This window comes from Bicyclus anynana, chromosome 24 (assembly GCF_947172395.1).
Source record: "Bicyclus anynana chromosome 24, ilBicAnyn1.1, whole genome shotgun sequence".
Classification (NCBI taxonomy): domain Eukaryota; kingdom Metazoa; phylum Arthropoda; class Insecta; order Lepidoptera; family Nymphalidae; genus Bicyclus; species Bicyclus anynana.
The window spans coordinates 7,673,708-7,693,734 of NC_069106.1; positions in this window are offsets into that span (position 1 = coordinate 7,673,708).

Consider the following 20,027-nt stretch of genomic DNA (forward strand, 5'->3'; position numbering starts at 1 on the left):
AGCTAGTTCAATTATAAAACTCAATACTCCTATTGTTTCTCTATTATGTGTCATGTCAAGTGTTAATTAAGTTAGCGCAAACAATGGATTCACATATTTTCATCATTGACACGCTAATTTAGTTAACACAACAATTAGCGGACGTAATGTCTAAGAAACGTCTGTGTGTCACTTTACCTTTCGTTATAGGAATAAAGGTCGCCATTGACGGTCAATTGTTCTCACGTTTCTGAAAAGCAAACGGCAGTACCCACGCGGCATACTATAGAAGTCATGTACGCTGACCAACACACGATCAATTATAGTCGAGGGTGCTACAGAAACGTGAGAATAATTGACCGTTTGTGGCTAGCATAATGGTGAATGGCTGAAGGTTGGTACACATGAATGGTAGGTACTTATGGAGGACTAGTTGACGACCGCAACTTCGTTCGTATTACACTTAGTTTTTCACAGATCCCACGGGAACTATGGATTTTTTCAGGATAAAAAGTAGCCTATAAATGTAGCTCAATAACTCTTTTATTCAGCGTCCCATTAAAATCAACCATTTTAGAGATAAGCTTGGACATACAGATAGACGAACAGACAGACAGACAAATTATTTTTAAAAGTTCGTGTTTTTGTATCCTATAATAGGTATGAACACATAAGAAAACAGAAATGAAATATCTCGTGACTTAAACCATCGTGAGGAAACCTCTATACCAGAGGGCCTAGTGGCAGTTTTATACTGTTACTATCGCGTTAACGTAAACGCGAATTTCTAAGGAATTGAAACAGCGCCATCTAGTGGCACTACTGCACAACTATTTCAATTCCAAATAATTTTGCGTTTACGTCAACGCGATAATAACAGTATGAAAATATTGAAAACTCCCACTAGGCACACTGGTTTCTTAATTCTCATCGTGTGTGAAGTCTGCCAATCCGCATTGGACCAGCGTGGTAGACTATTAGCCTAACCCTCTTATTCTGAAAGGCTCGTGCTCAAAAATGAGCCCACTAGGTAGGTATATGTTGTTAATGACATGAGCAAAACACAGTATTTTGAAATTAGACAGACATTTCAATTTTATTTATATGTATATCAGTGGCGAAGGATGGAATTTTGACGAAGGTAAGCCGTCCCAAATAACAGGAAATTATTGCCGTTTGATACAAACTAGGGTTTTTCATATATCCAATATATATTCATTACAATTATGAATACTTATGTATGGATTTTTAAAAAGGTAACCCGGCGGGAATCGGACTGTATGTATTCTTCGCCGCTGATGTATATAGAGTTAACAGGTTAATTAAGTTAGCGTCCAACAATTAGCGGATGTAATATCTAAGAAACGTCTGTGTCACTTTGTCTTTCGTTTCAAGACAACAATGGTGAATGGATGAAGGTTGGTATACGTGAATTATAGAGACTTATGGAGGACTAGCAGATGCCCGCGACTTCGTCTGCCCTTAGACCTCTTTAATCCGGTCCAATCGCGAAATCCGTTCTTAGCGGATACCTACTAACTATAGACTCAGCGCCGGCCCGAAGTAAATTTTAAAATGGAGCGAGATTTAGGCGGATCTCCTGTTTGTTCCTAATAATATGAACCTATACCAAATTATGAGTGTAAGGTAAGAATGGAACGCGAAGATCTCGACCATACTTTGGGGTAACCAATTGAAAATCAGGCGCAATACCTACTACGGTTGAGTAGGATTCAATCTGCCCAGCCAGGGATCGAACCCAGGACCTCCGTTTTGTAAATCCACCGCGCATACTGCGCACCGGAGGCCGTCATACAATATAATGAGGTCTATAAAATACTAAACTTTTCTTTTTCCTAAGATATTTTCAGTATTTGCGTATTTATTTGTTAGGCAGCGTGACGGTGTTTACGCTGCCTAACAAAAAACTGAATTCTAGTCATCCAATACCCTCTTATTTATACCATCACTATTGCAACAACTTCGTACAGATGCCTCCTTTTTATAATGTACTCGAGGAACTCTTAACATTTGTTGACAATTTTAATTATCATCCTAAATTACAGCTTTCTAGTAGTAGTCTCTTCACTAAGCCGCGGGCAGACAGTCAGGTGGACATACTCGTACAGACAGACATGGCGCAAATATAAGGGTTCATGGTGGACTACGGAACCCTAAAAACACAATTAAGGGCACGTAAAGCTTAATAAAAGGCAGTGGGTGCTAATTAAGCGATCCCTAGTCCAGGGCTAGGGACCACCGTCTATTGATCGGGCAAAAGTCGGAATTAGCATAAAGTTGTCGGCGAGACACCAACAAATGCCCTTATCTCTCTGCTCGCCGAGATTGGCTGAACACGGCTCTTAATTGCTCATCAATATACTGGCTCGTTGCGGTGGAGCCGGTAGGAAGTTTTGCCCGTTTCACTATACGAAATTAATAGTGTTTAATTTCGTTTCCTTCTGGCTAGCAAACATTCGCAGTTTTCATTTCTTTTGTGAATACGAAAAATATAGGTCGCACATGTTACTTATTGATAACTTAGTTTTCCAGTTATGAATCTTAAAATCGGTTTAGTAGGTCCGGAACCTAATTCGTAACAATATTCGTAACTTTTATTATCTTTTTTATATTAGTTTAAATTTTGTCCCTTTACTCAGTTACATTTGTACTAGGTATCTAAATATTACACTAAGTCAAACAAGGACTACAACTGTGGAGACTAAAACAAGTGACAATTTAGAAATTTCTGAAAAGGTTTTATTTTCTTTCTATAAAAGAAAATTTGACTTATCATTAAATCTGTATGACCATTTTTCGCAAATCTCGGGAAACCATGGATTTTTCGGGATAAAAAGTAGCCTATGTGTTAATCCAGAGTAAAATCTATTTCCATTCCAAATTTCAGCTAAACCGCTTCAGTATTAGCGGCGTTATAGAGTAACAAACATCCAAACATACATTCAAACATCCATACAAATGAAACAGATATTTGTATGGATTACGTGCAAAACTTTCGTGTGGTGCCTCACCTCGCCGCGTTTAATTAAGATGTAGTTTGAGCGCGGCGTGTTCGCTAACGAGGGGCCAACATCTGCGACGGAACCCTATTTATAGTGTATTGCAATAGGTGAGCGCGTCTGTATGTAGATTACTCTCCCGCTATCTGATCCCTGCGCTGATACGCGGCTTTTATTTAGCTGACTCAATTATAACTTGCTCGGAGCCTCCTTTATTTCATGGAATCCTGGTATCGAGTCTTACGTTGGTAGGTATTTTTGACTGGCGAGAGGCTTCGGCCGTGGCTAGTTACCACCCTGTATATTATCCCCTTATTTCTACGGGAACAGGCGGGTGAAACCGCGCGGCGTCAGCTAGTGACAAAATAAACTTGTGAATTCGGATCAATTCCTCATTCGAAGTCCTCGATTCTGGAGGCTCAAGAATGTGTTGTATAGAATCGACTTCTGAAGGGTCAAAATCTGCGACAGAACCTTACTAATAGTGAATTGCAATAGGTGAGCGCGTCTGTATGTAAATTACTCTCCCGCTATCTGATCCCTGCGCTGATACGCGGCTTTTATTTAGCTGACTCAATTATAACTGCTTGCCTCCTTTATTTCATGGTATCCTGGTATCGAGTCTTACGTTGGTAGGTATTTTTGACTGGTGGGAGGCTTCGGCCGTGGCTAGCTACCACCTTACCGGCAAAGACGTACCGCCAAGAGATTTAGCGTGTAGAAACCTATATATATGGATATGGATTTTCAACCTACTCCTACCAAGTTAGCCCCCTTCCATCTTATCCATCCTTTCCATTGCATCATCACTTACCATCAGGTGCAACTCAAAAGCGCTCAGTTATTTTCTATAGCGCCTAATTATTTCTCCCAATTGCGTGGATACTTCACTATCAATTCCATACTCTATGAATAACGAATTATAAATTATTTACCTAGTTTTATAATAAAGATGTAATTGCTTTCCTACAGACATTTATTTATACAGTCTGAATTATAAGGTTATAAAGCTAGATATTTCTCCTATGGGAAACATAAAAGCGCTCAGTTATTTTCTATAGCGCCTAATTATTTCGCTCAATGGCGAGGTTATTTCTTTCACTCCGCCATTCGTCAATGTTTGTCAGGGGAATGATGTACTGCCTTTACATTCTCCGTCTTTCTTTCACTGGGTACATGACTTTTATGAAGATTATACAGCCGACAATCACGCCTACAATAGTTCACAAGGTCTTGACCACATGAATATATCGTACACTTCAAGATTGTGATTTGGTGAAAATCTGGTTACATTGATATAGAATAGATCTTGCGTCGCTTGATTATTATACATTAACTAGCGGGCACCCGCGACTTCGTCCGCGTGGAATTCAGTTTTTCACAAATCATGCGGGAACCATGGATTTTTCCGAGATAAAAAGTATCCTATATTATGTTGATCTTGAGCAAAATCTATTTTCATTCCAAATTTCAGCCAAATCGCCGCAACATTGACAAAATTTCATACAAACTTTCATCCCCTATTTTATGCTTTTGGGGGGTAGAATTGATCATAATCCTTTTTTAGCGGATGCCTATGCCAAATTTCAGCCTGATCCTTTCAATGCTTTGAGCTGTGCGTTGATAGATCACTATATCAGTCGGTCACCTTTGAGTTTTATATATTTAGATGTTGGTTGCAATGTCGTATGAACTCAAAGTCATCAAATGGTCATTTATTTACCTGGTAATTGTTTTACAATAAGTTCGACGTAGCTACTCGTAAGTGAAAAAAATTGTCGACAGTTCAGCCTCAAAACCTTCAAAATACCTTATTTTACTCATGATTATGCACTAATTTCTCCAAAATTTTGATTGAATGTGCTCATTTTTATAGAACATATAAAAACGTGTAAAGATTGAATTTGAATTAATGAGCAAGTGTAAAATAAATATTTTTCTCGTATAAGTTCTTAAGTAATGTACATTTTTAAAAATTAAAATCCTAAATAATGTTGTAGCAGGTACAGTAATTATACAAAATAGTCTTGAATGTAAGTGTCTACAATCAGCTTTTACCCTAAATATCAATGGACACTCAACCTTCGTCCATACTAAAGATTTATTAGTCCCTATTCGAGCATAATCTCCACTAATTCACCGTAGAAAAACGTCGAGGTTATAGCCACCTGGACAATCAGCCCTTTGTCGCCCAACTCAATATATTTTAAATGACTCCTTCAGACGGCCGCGCACCAAACCGATCCCATTGTGACTGATTCGAAAATCGAACGCCCGGGATATTTATTTTGAATTAAGAATAATTTCTTTTTTAGCTGCCGTCTGTGGAGTGTGCCGCGCATTAGTGGCCTTTGTGGAGGTTTTATTAATGAACGATGGAGATGACGTTTTGTTTTTTTTTTAATGGACTACCGCATAGTTGATTTTGTACCGTGGTATGCCACGGTGCCATGGTGGTGAAATGTGTTGTGAGAGAAACGAGAAATAGACTTAATATCGTCTTTAGTGTACCTACTAGACAACCACGGAGCTGTGTCTAACCCCTTTGGTTTATAGTTCACCTTAGGTACTTGCAAGGGACAAGACTCAGAACAATCTAAGATGGAAGCGGGCTAACTTGTTAGGAGGATGAAAATCCACGCTCCTTTCGGTTTCTACATGGCATCGTACCGTAACGCCATGTCAAAAACGGGTCGCTAGACGTTACTTTTCTATCAAACTATATTATGATCAATGATCTATTGCGATTATAAAAATCTCTTAGATTCAATGTTATAGAGTACAATTCTATTCGTATTCGTAACGTATAGACTATTCGTCGTTCAAAGAGTTCCGTAAAAATACTTTTTTGTGTTAACTACACAAAAAAGTATTTTTACGTGTAAAATGGTGTAAAAAACGGGCAAAAACTTTTTCTAGTTCTAGTTTAGTACAAGATATACCTATATTAAATCTAAGGTCGTTTCCTCACAAAATGACAGACAATTTTGTTCGTGAACTTCGGTGCGATAGTGGTCCTTCTATAGGTAATTAAACTGAGCTAAAAGAGGTTCGCAATTAGTCTAGGAGGATTCAATATTAAAACTAAAGAAAACTCAAGCTCGGAGGATTACAAATGTTAGAATCCTCTCAGCTAAAACTTCCTTATCCTTGCGAGGATAATAAGGCTTGGCGATATACGTATTTAGAATAAATAATAATTTGAATTTCGAATAAGCAAGCAAGCAATAAAAAGAAATGGTGGCAGAGAGTGTCGCCAAACATTGCTTTAATAATTCGCAAGTAATATTTATGAGGTTCGATATTTAATTTCTCACAAAGGGGTTCCCGCCTTTCGCTAACGACCGCGCGCTTTTTTATTACTTTTTTTTTCGTACAACAGAAGGCAAAGGCTCACTTGTTAAGTGATTTTGAGATATTAATGGCAGTTAATGAGGTCTGATTATATTTGGAACGGTTTTCATGTGAGGATTATGTTTTGAAATATTAAAGATAATCTTTTTGCGGTTACAAAACAAACCCTTAATAAAATATCAATTGAAAACTATAAAAAATTATGTTTTAGTAATATCACATTAAAATGGGATTTTACATGTAACTGTAGTTCCATACTAATAGTTTCAATAAATACATATAAAAATTAGTGTTAGATTTTTAGATGTACATTATATACATACTTTGTCTATGATATGGTAGGTACTTAGAAGGTAGATACCACAGAATATATAATGGTACTTAAATCTATTGATCTATTGGTCAAGTATTTTAGAATTAATTTATATCTAGTCGAGCATCTGACATATTCCAATAATTAAAACCGGGTGTATTTCCACCCACTTTAGTCATAGTATACAAAATCATTGTAGCCTTTAAGGATTAATAGAATTAAGTTGAGGGTAAAAGACACCCATGTTAATTCTTAAACGTGGATTGGATGTTTATCTGGAACGACCATCTTTTTTTCTTGTTCGAGCATCTGACATATTTTAATAATTAAAACCAGGTGTATTTACACCCATAGTAATCATAGTGGTAAACAAAATCATTGTACCCTTTAAGGGTTAATAGAACTAAGTGGAGGTTAAAAGACACTCATGTTAATTCTTAAACGTAGATTGCATGCTCATCTGGAACGACCATCTTTCTTTCGTGTTCGAGCATCTGACAGAATAAACTCAATTAAACTTTTATTTCCCATCACATCCGCCTGAGAGTTACGCATTAATCAACGCCCACTGGACCTCCGGAGTGTGTAATAAAAATTATTGAAAACTCTATGCCTATTTGAACAATGTCTCACTAATAAGTGAAAGGCTTTTACAAAAGTATGACTATCTTAAAGTAGAGTCTATAATAGCCAGGCTTTCGTAATTTTTAGGTGGCTTCAACAAAGATTTTTGACTATTAGATATGTCACTAATACATCGAAACTGAGGCGCAGAAAGGTGGCTAATTGTCTTAATTTAACAAGAAAGTTGTTTAAACAAATATTTTTTTATTGTGTTTTTTTTTAATAATATGTTCAATACTCCCATTCCCCTCCAAATAGTCGGGTAAGACTTTGTAAGAGTGGGTGCGACAATAGTCCAACGGGGCGGGGATCGAACCACCAACCCTCGGTGATGAGTCCGACCGCTTTTACCGTTGGGCTATTGAGGCTGCTATAATACCTAGATATTGCCTACAATGTCGAGTTGTGTGTTCAGGAAGTATAAAAACAGTTTAAACATTGTTTTAAAAATTCTAATTTTTGTCTATTAAAACACTTTGAAAATTTAAAAGTACCTACTGAAATAAAAATGTTCTATTTTCATATTACCAACACATCTAAAAAAAAAATAAGTGTGCATAAAATTCAAATTTCGAATAGCCGCAAAATGATAAAGAATCCAAATCAACGCGTCGCCTTTTAAAAAAGGCGGTCGTAATTCAAATTTGGAATGCACAAATTCAGTAACGAAGCGTGGCGGTGGTGTAGGCACAGGTAGCGGGTCTCGAATGACAAAGACTCCGAGCGAAAGTTTAAATACGAAAAATTCATATTTGGAACCTTTTTTTATTGTAGGTATGAATTTTCAAGTACCTTTTGTATCTACTTGTACAGCTCTATGAACCAAATTGTTTAGTGTTGTGCTGTGAGATAAGATTCTTCTACAAATAGTATTTATATAAGCTTTATAGGTTTAATAGAAATTGTGTGCACTAGTATTATACCTAATAAGATAAGATATAAGAGATAAGATTTTTTTTCACGTCTAGGCTCCAAAAATATCAAACATCAAGTCCCGTATTTGTTGATACAGCATTTATTTTAAGATTTTTTTCACCAATGGAAAGCTACTGTTCAGCTATCCTGTGTTAATGTATTCCCTTATTACATTTCTTTCTTTCTTTACAAGCTTTTTACGACTTTATTTTTATTTTTAGCAAGTTATTTAGTTGATATTTATTATGGTATAGAGTAGGTTTGTCTCAATTGTTTCAAATCGTTAAAAACAAGAAGTGTATACTTGAGAAATGCACAATTAAAACCTTAAATAAAAGTAAAATAATTTCTACGCGCCAAATAATAATTCCCTACAATGTCAAGGGGCATAAAGTCTCAAAATATCCTCCGTGGGCCCCGCCCTAAGCGCCCCAAGCAGGATATCCCCGTGTCTATGGTTCATTAGGAATCGGTACTATAAAATCCCTTGTGAAGTTTACGGTGTAGGGCGTTCCATTTTCAACTGACCTGTGACACTTGGCGCCAGTTTTTTATTAACGTCTGGCCCCCATGTGGAAGTTGTGCGACAGTCGTAGTGTAAACGGGGTTTGGTTTTAGACTCGTGCTAATTTGACTGAAAAAGAATTCATTTAATTTTACACGTTATTTAAAAGCGACAGTCGCCGTGTAAATAGGGCCCTTTTTGATCGTACTTATCTATAGAAGAAAGGATAGAAAACTCAAGCTCACCAACTCATACTGGAGCAGTGTAGAGGCCAGAGGGCCTAAGTTCCATATTATTTACCTTCTGAGGAACGCCGTTATATTAAATTAAATAAATAGCCCTAAATTAAATTAAATTAACGCATAAATCGAAGAGCTGATGGACGTTGGGGTCCTTAGGTGCTGAAATAGCGACCCCGCAACGGAAAGCGCAGTGCTGGTCGAGCCCCCACTAGGTGGACCGAGCACATCAAGCGGGTTGTAGTTAGCTGCTGGATGCTAACGGCTCAAGACCGTTTGGTTTGGAAGTCGATGCAAGAGGCCTATGTCCAGCAGTGGACGTCCATCCGCTGTTAATGATGGTGATGATGCTTTAAACAAAAAACAAAATGCATATATAATATTAACTAGCTGACGCCGCGCGGTTTCATCCGCGCGGCGTCAGCTAGTAACCGCGTAAATGTGAATGGTGCCATGATTAGTTGATCTTTATGAGCACAGGGCAGGTGTCACCAACCTATGCAACGTATGTGTAGACCTTGCGGTCGTCGGGCGTGCGCGCCAGGTACGGTTCCCGTTCCCGTAGGAATATGGGGATAATATATAGCCTATAGCCTTCCTCGATAAATAGGCTGTCTAACAGTGAAAGAAATTTTCAAATCGGACCAGTAGTTCCTGAGATTAGCGCGTTCAATCAAACAAACTCTTCAGCTTTATTATATTAGTATAGATTTGCAGTGCAAAAATCTTTAAAATTGGTATAAATCTCGCTAAACTTTTTTAAACTGAACACGAGGCGTATGGCTGCCCAGTGGCCAGTGTACCAAAAAAACAATACCAGCGCAGATCGACGCAACTTCAGAGCAAATTACAAGTTTTTCGCTTTGTATTCCTTTTACGAATTAAGCCACAGTAGTAATTCCTTATTATACCTTATGTAAATTATACATACCTATTACTAAATTTTTCGAAATTCCACTACTATATTAGTTGTGTTTTCAGTTTAAAGAGTATTTAATGTATTTTAAAGACGTATTTGGTAACACTTAGTATAAATAAAATACATCTGGTTAATTAATAAAAACAAATGAAGGAATAGACAAAATTCCTGAACGCAAATTCCAAATAGAAAACATTGACATTTGAAATAATTAACATGAATGAATGAAGGAAAGAGAACGTCCCTCGGTCCACCATTAGCGGTTTTTGTTGGGTTCTTGGTTTTTTGCTCGGAATTATCTATGGAATTAGTTTACAAAGTGTCAAACGACAATGACGTATAATTAGCGAGGACCATAGACAACACATTTATCCGGTTCGGTTACAAAAACGCCGCGTGTTTATGATTTAGTGGTTTTCACAGAAGGCAAAATGACATTTTATTTTTATAATCATGGAAATAAGATAAAAAAGCCACCCTACCGGCAAAGACGTACCGCCAAGCGATTTAGCGTTCCGGTACGATGTCGTGTAGAAACCGAAGGGGTGTGGATTTTCATCCTCTTTCTATCAAGTTAGCCCGTTTCCATCTTAGATTACATCATCACTTACCATCAGGTGAGATTGTAGTCAAGGGATAACTTGTAAAGATTATAAAAAAAAGAACGTCAGTTTTAGCGTTATATTAGGTTCTGTGATTATAATTGTCTAGCCGACGCTCCCAGTTTTTCTACTACGTAGTTCCCGTTACAGTGAGAATACGGGGATAAAATGTAGCATAAGACAGTCATAGATAAAGTGGTTTTCTATTGGTAAAATAATTCTCCCCTACTAAACATAGTTCAGAAGATCCAGAGATTACCTACAAACCGCAAACTGTACCTACCTATCTCTTTTAATATTAGTATAGATAAATGGACTAACAACGTAGTTAGCTTTAAGCCGAAATAAGGTTTTAAATTCGATTTCCGCGTTCTGCTAAGAAGGTGACTACGAGTACCTACCTATTTCAATATTCCCTTCCTGTAACAACTTTAATGTGGAGGGAAAATGGTAATGTTTTAAAATATTTTTAATATTTAAAAAAAATGTAATAAAAAACTATTCCGACTTCTTCTTCATTCTAATACCAAAACTAAAAAGTGAAAAATAACATCGTATGTGCTACCTTCTGATCAGTATGAAGGTGGTACCAAGTTAGTGCTGTGTTATTTAAAGCCGTCCCTGAAAATACTAAATCTAACTTGGCATGACGAATTGATAAACTCCTCCTTTTTTGAAGTCGGTTAAAAAATATTACCTACTCGTCGTTTTAAAACATACCGAAATTTTGAAGTGTATACAAGCTGAGATATTAAGAAAAAATCCAATAAATCAAGTTATGAATTATCCCCAATATGAAGAGCTATGAAGTACACATTTAACTGAATCGAATTAAACCCAAAATGGTGGAACATTAAAACCAAATCCCGTAACAAATGCACATGGAATCGTAATAAAAACTCTTTGTGAATCTCCACTAAAGCTTTGAGAGTTATTTGTAATAAATTATAGAATAATTCGGGTGTAACAACAAATATATCCTTAATAAGGTGTCGTTAAACTTTATTATTTAGTAACTGAGTCTACTTATGTCTATTGTTGTGTTTTTGCTGTCTGCCCAAACATCTGTTGTGATTTGGTGTATGGGGCGAATTTACAGATGCAACCGTTTTTAAGAGCGCGCAGCGCGTCGGTGCGATATGGATAAAATTCAAAGCGCAAACGAGACGCCGAATTATGACTTTCACGTGAGTGAAAAGCACGGAGCGATTGACGCGCGACGCAAATTTTATGACGTGAGCGCCAAAACCATTTTTACCTAATTGCAAGTAAATTAAACAACATAACGAAAAAAAAAATCCATGTTCAAGATATATACCTAATTTTCTATACAAAACAAAAATTTAAGAAAATAAGTTTGCTTTTCCTAAAATTGAAAGTAAAATGTGAGCAAAACATGTATTTTTAAAAAAAATAAACTATCGAGAAAAGTTTTACAAATTGTGTATTTTGTATAGTCATAACGAAGCTAACACTGAAATATAATTTACCCAAATATCAGGCTCTAACTTTTCCAGAATCTGAGATCCAGAACCATTTGTAACCACCAAATTACATATTGCACATTCTTAAATGGCGTTAATTTTGCTGAGCAGTTTAGTGGAATATAAATTCTGTGTGTATTCAAATCGTGTAATTCGACGTACTTATATGCGAATTTATATGCAACCGATTTTGAATGTCATCGATTTTCATATACCTGTTTGCTAGAATATGAATTTTGTGTTATTTATAGATGAAAATGTTTTTAAATGTCGTTGATTTTGCTGTTGGTAGAATATCAATTTTGTGTGTATTTAAATCGTGTGAATTAAACTGTGAATTCGCCCATACAATGGTATGGGCGAATTCACAGTTTCAACCAAAGTGAGAAGATAATTTTGCTGTCCATTATTTAGACGACATCAAGCCGGTTACAGAGAGACGTTGGATGCTGGCGGTTCAAGTCGGAGGTATGTGTATGTCATAAAAGAGGACATTGGACGTCCATCGGCTGAAAATGATTATAAATACGTATATTCTTGTATTCTAATACTAGAAGACTCAGTACTTCCTTACCCTTCCAATTTTCACAACAAACTTTCATTCAAACTCTCAAATATAAATAATTTCAAATAAGTAACCTTAGTTTACACTTTTAAACATATTTGACTGTATGTTTTGCTTTTGAGACGTATTTGACTCTGATACCGGTCCGGAGGGCTGATTTTGACTCGTAAAAGCTTCGGCCGGTCCGGTTTTAACGCGTTTTATCTAAATATTTCCCACTGGCTGACGAATGTGACAATATTTATAGTTTATAGCCCCTATTATGCTACCGTGGAGCTATATTGTGATGCCTCTGTTGCCTCGTAACTTTTTATTATCGAAATTATTACTTATATAATGTTGTAAATGAATTATTGATTTTTTTTTTCATTTAAGGTAGTAGGTAATATTATGGTTCTCTATAATTTATGCATAGAATGCCTTTCTACCTATATTATATTCGACTACCTACGCTTAACTTTGAACTTTTAGGAGCTTTTTTCTCTTGTAGTAGGAACAGGCCAATGGCCTATCTAAAAGGGATTGCATAGTAATTCAATAGGTTTTATTATTTGTAGCTTCTAAATAATTCAATAAAATATGTTTCTACCACAGATTAATCAATATTATAGGTACATGGAGCGTACGGAAGACGACGGTGTCGTACCCGTCACAAATACAAAATTTAAAAAGTAATACATTCTAGAGTCAGTACGACACGAACCGTCGAATCAGTAATTTTCAATATTATTAAGAAAAAAGGCGTCTTACATTTTAAATCTTTTAAAAACTTCGAAACTAAAGAAATAAGATGGAGTATTTTTTTTTTGGTTATTATTGATTGTTATATTAATTTACGTAATTGTTGTTAGTGTTAAATTTTGAATTCTTTATAAAAAAAGTTTGAGAAGGGGACGCGTGACTTTTGCTTTTTTTATTGGTTTCACCACGCAGATTGTAAATACTCACTCTGGTTACTCTGTGGTTTCTGTAAAAATATTGTAGAACCTTCGTAGCTTCTTGCTCAGCATGAGTCATGAAATACTTTACTTATCACCATCTTCTTACAATTAAAAAAAAATTAGAAACGCTTCAATAGTTGATTTGAATATAATCAAACTTTATTATTCGCATTTTATGGTATATTTGAATAAAAGACTGCTTCTGACTTTCAATAACCGGTAAATATCTGTGAATGGCAAAGTATCCGGAGTGCTTTTAAATTGTAGTAAAATTGTGCGAAATTATCATGAATGGGGTACAAAAGACCGAAAGGACTCAACCCTTTGAGGTATCAATGAAAACTACGTTGTCATATTTCGGTAAACTATTGAAAGTACCCTCAAATCATTAACTAACCAGACACACCGACGCTTCTATAAATACAAGCAATTTTTAACCTAATTCTTATATAAATAAAGTTCAATTTCTAAAATTTCCGATGAACAATATGTAAATATTACTATCTACTATCTAAACTATCCTACCTAAACGTTTATTAAGCAAATAAGAACTTTATAAGTGAGGCATTAAGGTGCAGTTTTGTGTACATCTGTTGTTACTAAATGCTATTGTATTTGAATCGTAAATTGCAACTTAATGATATTATCATTAAAGTGCAATTCAGAATGCGTTTTGTTAGGTGCAATCCTTTCATTTTTTTTTTTAATAATAATTAATCTTTGTAGGCCAGGAGCTAGTGGGGATTTATAAAGAAAAGAGAAACCATTTACTCTGGCTTTGTGGCTCTGTTTCTGATGACGTAATGGACGGGACATAAAATCAAAGTATGGTCCTGACGCATATCTAAACCTGAAGGTGTATTTTTAATAACTACAGTTGTTACCTATATTTTTATTTAATCACAAATATTTTTTTAGAAGTTTTTGTCTCTTATTAACCATATTTAGCTAAGGATCCCGAGATACTATATTAAAGACCTAGGACGATCTAGGAAATTTTTTTTTTTGCTTTTTCTTTCTTCTTAGCTGTTCTTAATAGCAGGCTTTTTCAGCAGAACAAAAGGACAATTTTAAGGATAAAATGCATTACTCACACCGGATTCGGTAATCAGAAGAACAGGACCGAAAAGACTCAAATTTATGCCAAGTGGGTGCCTATTTTGTGCCATATTTATTTCATCTACACGCTTAAATACCTAAGCTTTTTGGTAAATAGTAAGTAATTACTTACCATTTCTTCACGTAAGGTTAAAATAAAGGACTAAAAAGACAAAGATATATGTTAAGTGTGTGCTATTTCTATTTGCCACGTTCATTATTTTATACTTTAAGATATGGAACTAACGCGTCGAAACTGAGGCGAGCAAACAACCAATTTGCTTAATTTCATTTCACATAGTTAACAACACAAGTTATTTTTTTATTAGAAAACACTTTCGAAATTTATTTACCTACCAAACTTCGAATATAATACGAAAATTTGCGTTGCGGCTGAGTTTGAAAGAACGAGTTTTCGAAAAAAACGTGAGAGTTGATTGCAGAATTAATTTATTGAGTGACTAAAAATAGCAAAGTCGAACTTTTTTTAAAATTTATCTCTGGGAATAAATGACCGACCCTTAAATATCTATATGTATGCTGTTAACGCCATACATTTAACACCTTACACACATATACTTGTCTCCCTTCTTCTCCTATCTTTTCCATTCTTTATTCTCGTGAGAGAGAGGCAATTGCAACCCGCAACGCAAGACGCTCGATTGAATCAGTCAATTAAAGTACGCCGCGTGATAATTACGCATGCAATGCTACAAAGATTTCCGCCGCTAGCTCTCGAACTATACAATTGTATCATTAACCGGAGCACAGTCGTGTTTACTCGTCCAATATCGCATCACTTCATTTTCTCTCCTTTTAAGTCTCATTTGAATGATAAATGATCGGAGAAATTGATGATTAACGACTTTTGTGATGAAAGGAGCCCAACATGTGTGGAATTCCAACAGTTGCCGAAACTTTTGGTGATGGGTTTCTATACAATTCTTAAAGTCATTCATAAATTGTTATTAATGGTTAAGAATTATTTGTGTTAAATAGTGAAGTGGATACCTACTGGCAGATATAAAAAATATTGGGATTTAATATTATTATACTAGTAGTTTCACCCACCCAATTATATCCGTGATGGCCCAGTGGATATGACCTCTGCCTCCGATTCCGGAGGGTGTGGGCTCGAATCTGGTCCGGGGCATGCACTTCCAACTTTTCAGTTGTATGCATTTTAAGAAATTAAATATCACGTGTCTCAAACGCTAAAGGAAAAGAAAGAAGAAAGAAAATACATTTATTTAAAAAAATGTGCCATACACCACAATGCCTAAGTAAGCACTATTGTTGTGTCTGATGCTTCAACCACCTGAACAATTGAAAATCAAAACTAAAGTAGTTGAAGCATCAAGAACCACTTCGGTTAACTTTCGGTTTGTTCGGAAAACATCGCGAGGAAATCTGCATACCAGAGAATTTTCTTAATTCTCTGCGTGTGTGAAGTCTGCCGATCCGCATTGGGCCAGCGTGGTGGACTAAGTCCTAACCCCTCTCATTCTGGGAGGAGACTCGAGCTCAGCAGTGAGCCGAATATGGGTTGATAACCGAGTATCACCCACGTAGTTCCCGTTACGGTAGAATCATCATAATCATCATATCAACCGATGAACATCCACTGCAGGACATAGGACTTTTGTAGGGACTTCCAAACATAACGATACTGAGCCACCTGCGTCCAGCGAATACCTGCGACTCGCTTGATGTCGTCAGTCCACCTGGTCGACCAACACTGCGTTTTTCTGGCGACCCCGCACTAGAAAGCGCAGTACCATAGGAATACGGGGATAATATATATTCCTTCCTCGATAAATGGGCTATCTAACACTGAAAGAATTTTTCAAACCGGACCAGTAGTTCCTGAGATTAGCGCGTTCAATCAAACAAACACTTCAGCTTTATAATATTAGTAAAGATAGGCTCGTCAAACGTCAAAAAGTCATTAATAAATTTTTCCTTCTTTTATTAACAACTAGCGGACGCCCGCGACTTCGTCTGCCCTTAGACTTCTTTAATCCAGACTGACAGTAGTATCGCTGTAAAAATGGAGTGACTTCTCCCGTTTTCCCAAAATTTCCCTTCACTGCTCTGCTCCTATTGATCATAGCGTGATTAAAAGTATACTATAACCTGCCCAGGTGTATGAAGAATAATTGTACCAGGTTTCGTTAAAATCTGTCCAGTAGTTTTTGTTTCTATAACGAACATACAGACAGACAGACAGGCAGACAGAAAGACAGACAGACAGACAAAAATTTAACTGACTGCATTTTTGGCATCAGTATCAATCACTAATCACCCCCTGATAGTTATTTTGGAAATATACTTCATGTACAGAACTGACCTCTCTACAGATTTATTATTAAGTATAGATTACTTTTATAAAACAAACCTAGTTTCTCCAGGTTATGTTTGAAAACCGCATGTAATGTTAAGTTATTTTATTTAGTTTTCATATCGGCTTAGCAATAACAGCTACCTAAATTAAATACTTGATTAACATTATCAGGAAAATAAAATTCATTTAATTAATTTTAATTAGCAATTTATGTTTTAGTTATGTGCGATAAAACTCTTGATATTGTGTAAAATAGTACAAATAATGATTTCCATAACTACTTGTTATTGCCTAATTGCCAATTGTATAAAAAGGTCAATAGGGTATTTTTTTTTAATGATAAACTGAACAAGGGATGATGACAGTTTTTTAAATTGTATATAAATTAAGAGTATGCTAATAGTAAAGCAATTTTGTAAAAGGAACAGGGTATCTGCGATCATTACTTTCGGAGCTACAGGAACTTAAAGGGTCAGATTTACGGCGCTGCCGCGGATCCCTGAAAAACGCTCCATACAAAATGGCACGAACTAATGACGTCGTAGACAATGTAATGATCGTTAGATTTGTTAGTGCGTTCGAACAAAATTACCAATATCTTTGTTGTTTGTGCGTTTATGTTTATAGTTAATTTATTAAAAAATGTCACATTTAATGTAAGGAAGTTAAAACTGTTTGAATTTTCATCTATTTACTATAAAAGATTTTTAATTGATATTGAAATTTTATAATCTCATTTATTTTGCAAATATCCAGTCAATGTTTGCTTTCTATGTATAAATGAGTTAACATGGATTTTATTTACCCGAATGTATCATAAAAATCAATATATTCAAACCTAGTCATCATCCCCATTGTAGCAGAAGGTTAATAGGGTATTTTTTTAAATGATAAACTAAACTAAACTTAAGCCTCGTATCTCGGAGAGCAATTAACAAATTTTGCGAGCAATGATGGTTTTTTTGCACAGTTTCAGAAAATGGGACATTTTTGCATCACGGAACTTTGTTGTGGGACTATGAGACTGCGTAAAACCTCCTCATTGGCAACCCGTATTCGGCTCACCATTAAGCACGCGTCTCCTTTCTGAATGAGAGGGGCTAGACTAATAGTCTACCACACTGGCCCAATGCGGATTGGCAGACTTCGTTATCAACCCATATTCGGCTCACTACTAAGCTCGAGTCTCCTATCAGAATGAAAGAGATTATACCAATACTCCACCATGCTAGCCTAATGCGGATTGGCAGACTTCACACACGCAGAGAATTAAGGAAAATTCTCTGGTATGCAGGTTTCCTCACGATGTTTTCCTTCACCGTTTGGGACACGTGATATTTAGTTTCTTAAAATGCACACAACTGTGTGTGTTGTATGACAAACTTTACACGCAGAGAATTCATAAAATTCTCAGATAAGCAGGTTTTCCACAATGCTTTTTCGTTCACCGTTCGAGACACCTGATATTTAATTTCTTAAAATGCACATAATTGAAAAGTTGGAGGTACATGCCCTGGACCGGATTCGAACCTACGCCCTCTGAATCAAAGGATATCAGTTAAACCGATCGCTCATGCAGATTTAGCGAGCATATGTAAATACTCAATGACTTATGTCAGGGCCAGGGGTCGCAAACGGCGGCGTGTTTGTTCTGTATTAAATTCGATATATTTTTCCATATCATCGTAGGGGATGCTGTGAAGGGTGACTGGGATGGTCTTATGCTATGTGATTAATTCAATTATATAATAAAATAGAGCTGTGATAGCCCAGTGGGAAGGCGTAGGTTCGAATCCGGTCCGGGGCATGCACCTCCAACTTTTCAGTTAGGTATAAGCATTTTAAGAATTTAAAAAAAGGTTTCCTCGCGATGTTTTCCTTCACCATTTGAGACACATGATATTTAATTTCTTGGAGGTTTTTTTTATATTCTGTACAGTGTACAAGTTAGCCCTTGACTACAATCTCACCTGATGGTAAGTGATGATGAAATCTTAGATGAAAGCGGGCTAACTTGTTAGGAGTAGGATGACAATCCACACCCCTTTCGGTTTCTACACGACATCATACCGGAACGCTAAATCGCTTGGCGGTACATCTTTGTCGGTAGGGTGGTAACTAACCACGGCCGAAGCCTCCCACCAGCCAGACCTGGACCAATTAAGAAAACCTCAATCAGCCCAGCCGGGGATCGAACCGAGGACATCCGTCTTGTAAGTCCACTGCGCATACCACTGCGCCACGGAGGCTGTCAAAATGCCCCGGTGCAAACGATGCAAAAAAATGCATGTCCCGAACTGGATTCGAACCTACTCCCTCCGAAGGCAGAGGTCATATCCACTGGGCTATCACGGTTATTATCTTATAGATATTTAATAGATGGTATCACAGTACTGCATAAACCCATCCCCGCTAAGCCCCGCTCAACTAGGTTTAACAGTCAACTGATCCAATAAAGGGAAAGCCCTTTCCGAAGTCATTACTGTTTGTCGTTATTGCGTAGCGTTGCGACGTAGTATCGCATTATGATGTTAGAATAATGATTTGTGATTCCCGATCTATGTTTATACCTATAATCACAGAATAATCTATACTTTATTATAGGACTCAAAAATGATTACAAATATAAGAAAACTAATGTCGAACAAAGGTTATGATTCACAACACTTGTCAGGACAACTTACTTAACAATTTAAACTGTAACCAAAATATGACCCTAGAATGGCAGAGAATGACTTGAGTGGAGTCACGTACTTGTGAACGATGTGTGTAGGGTTAAAGGATCCTTTGACAGTCGACTAACACTCCCCTTTTCCACTCAAGTCACTCTCTCCACCTATCCCAAGTAACGCATAAAGAATTACACAACAAGAGATGTGGACGGCTCGAACGCCACGAGCACACTGAAGCCAACACGAGATCGAGCGACGTCATATCCGTCACAGACTACTAAACGGCGATAACAACTTATAATAAAACAAGGTCAAATTCTATACAATTATTCGCAATTTGAGATTTTACTTATGCCATTTGTAACACCAAACGTTACCGTGGCATAACGGACGCCAGCGCCATCTAGAATCTATACTTATAATATGAATTCTGAACATTCTGTACATTAAATA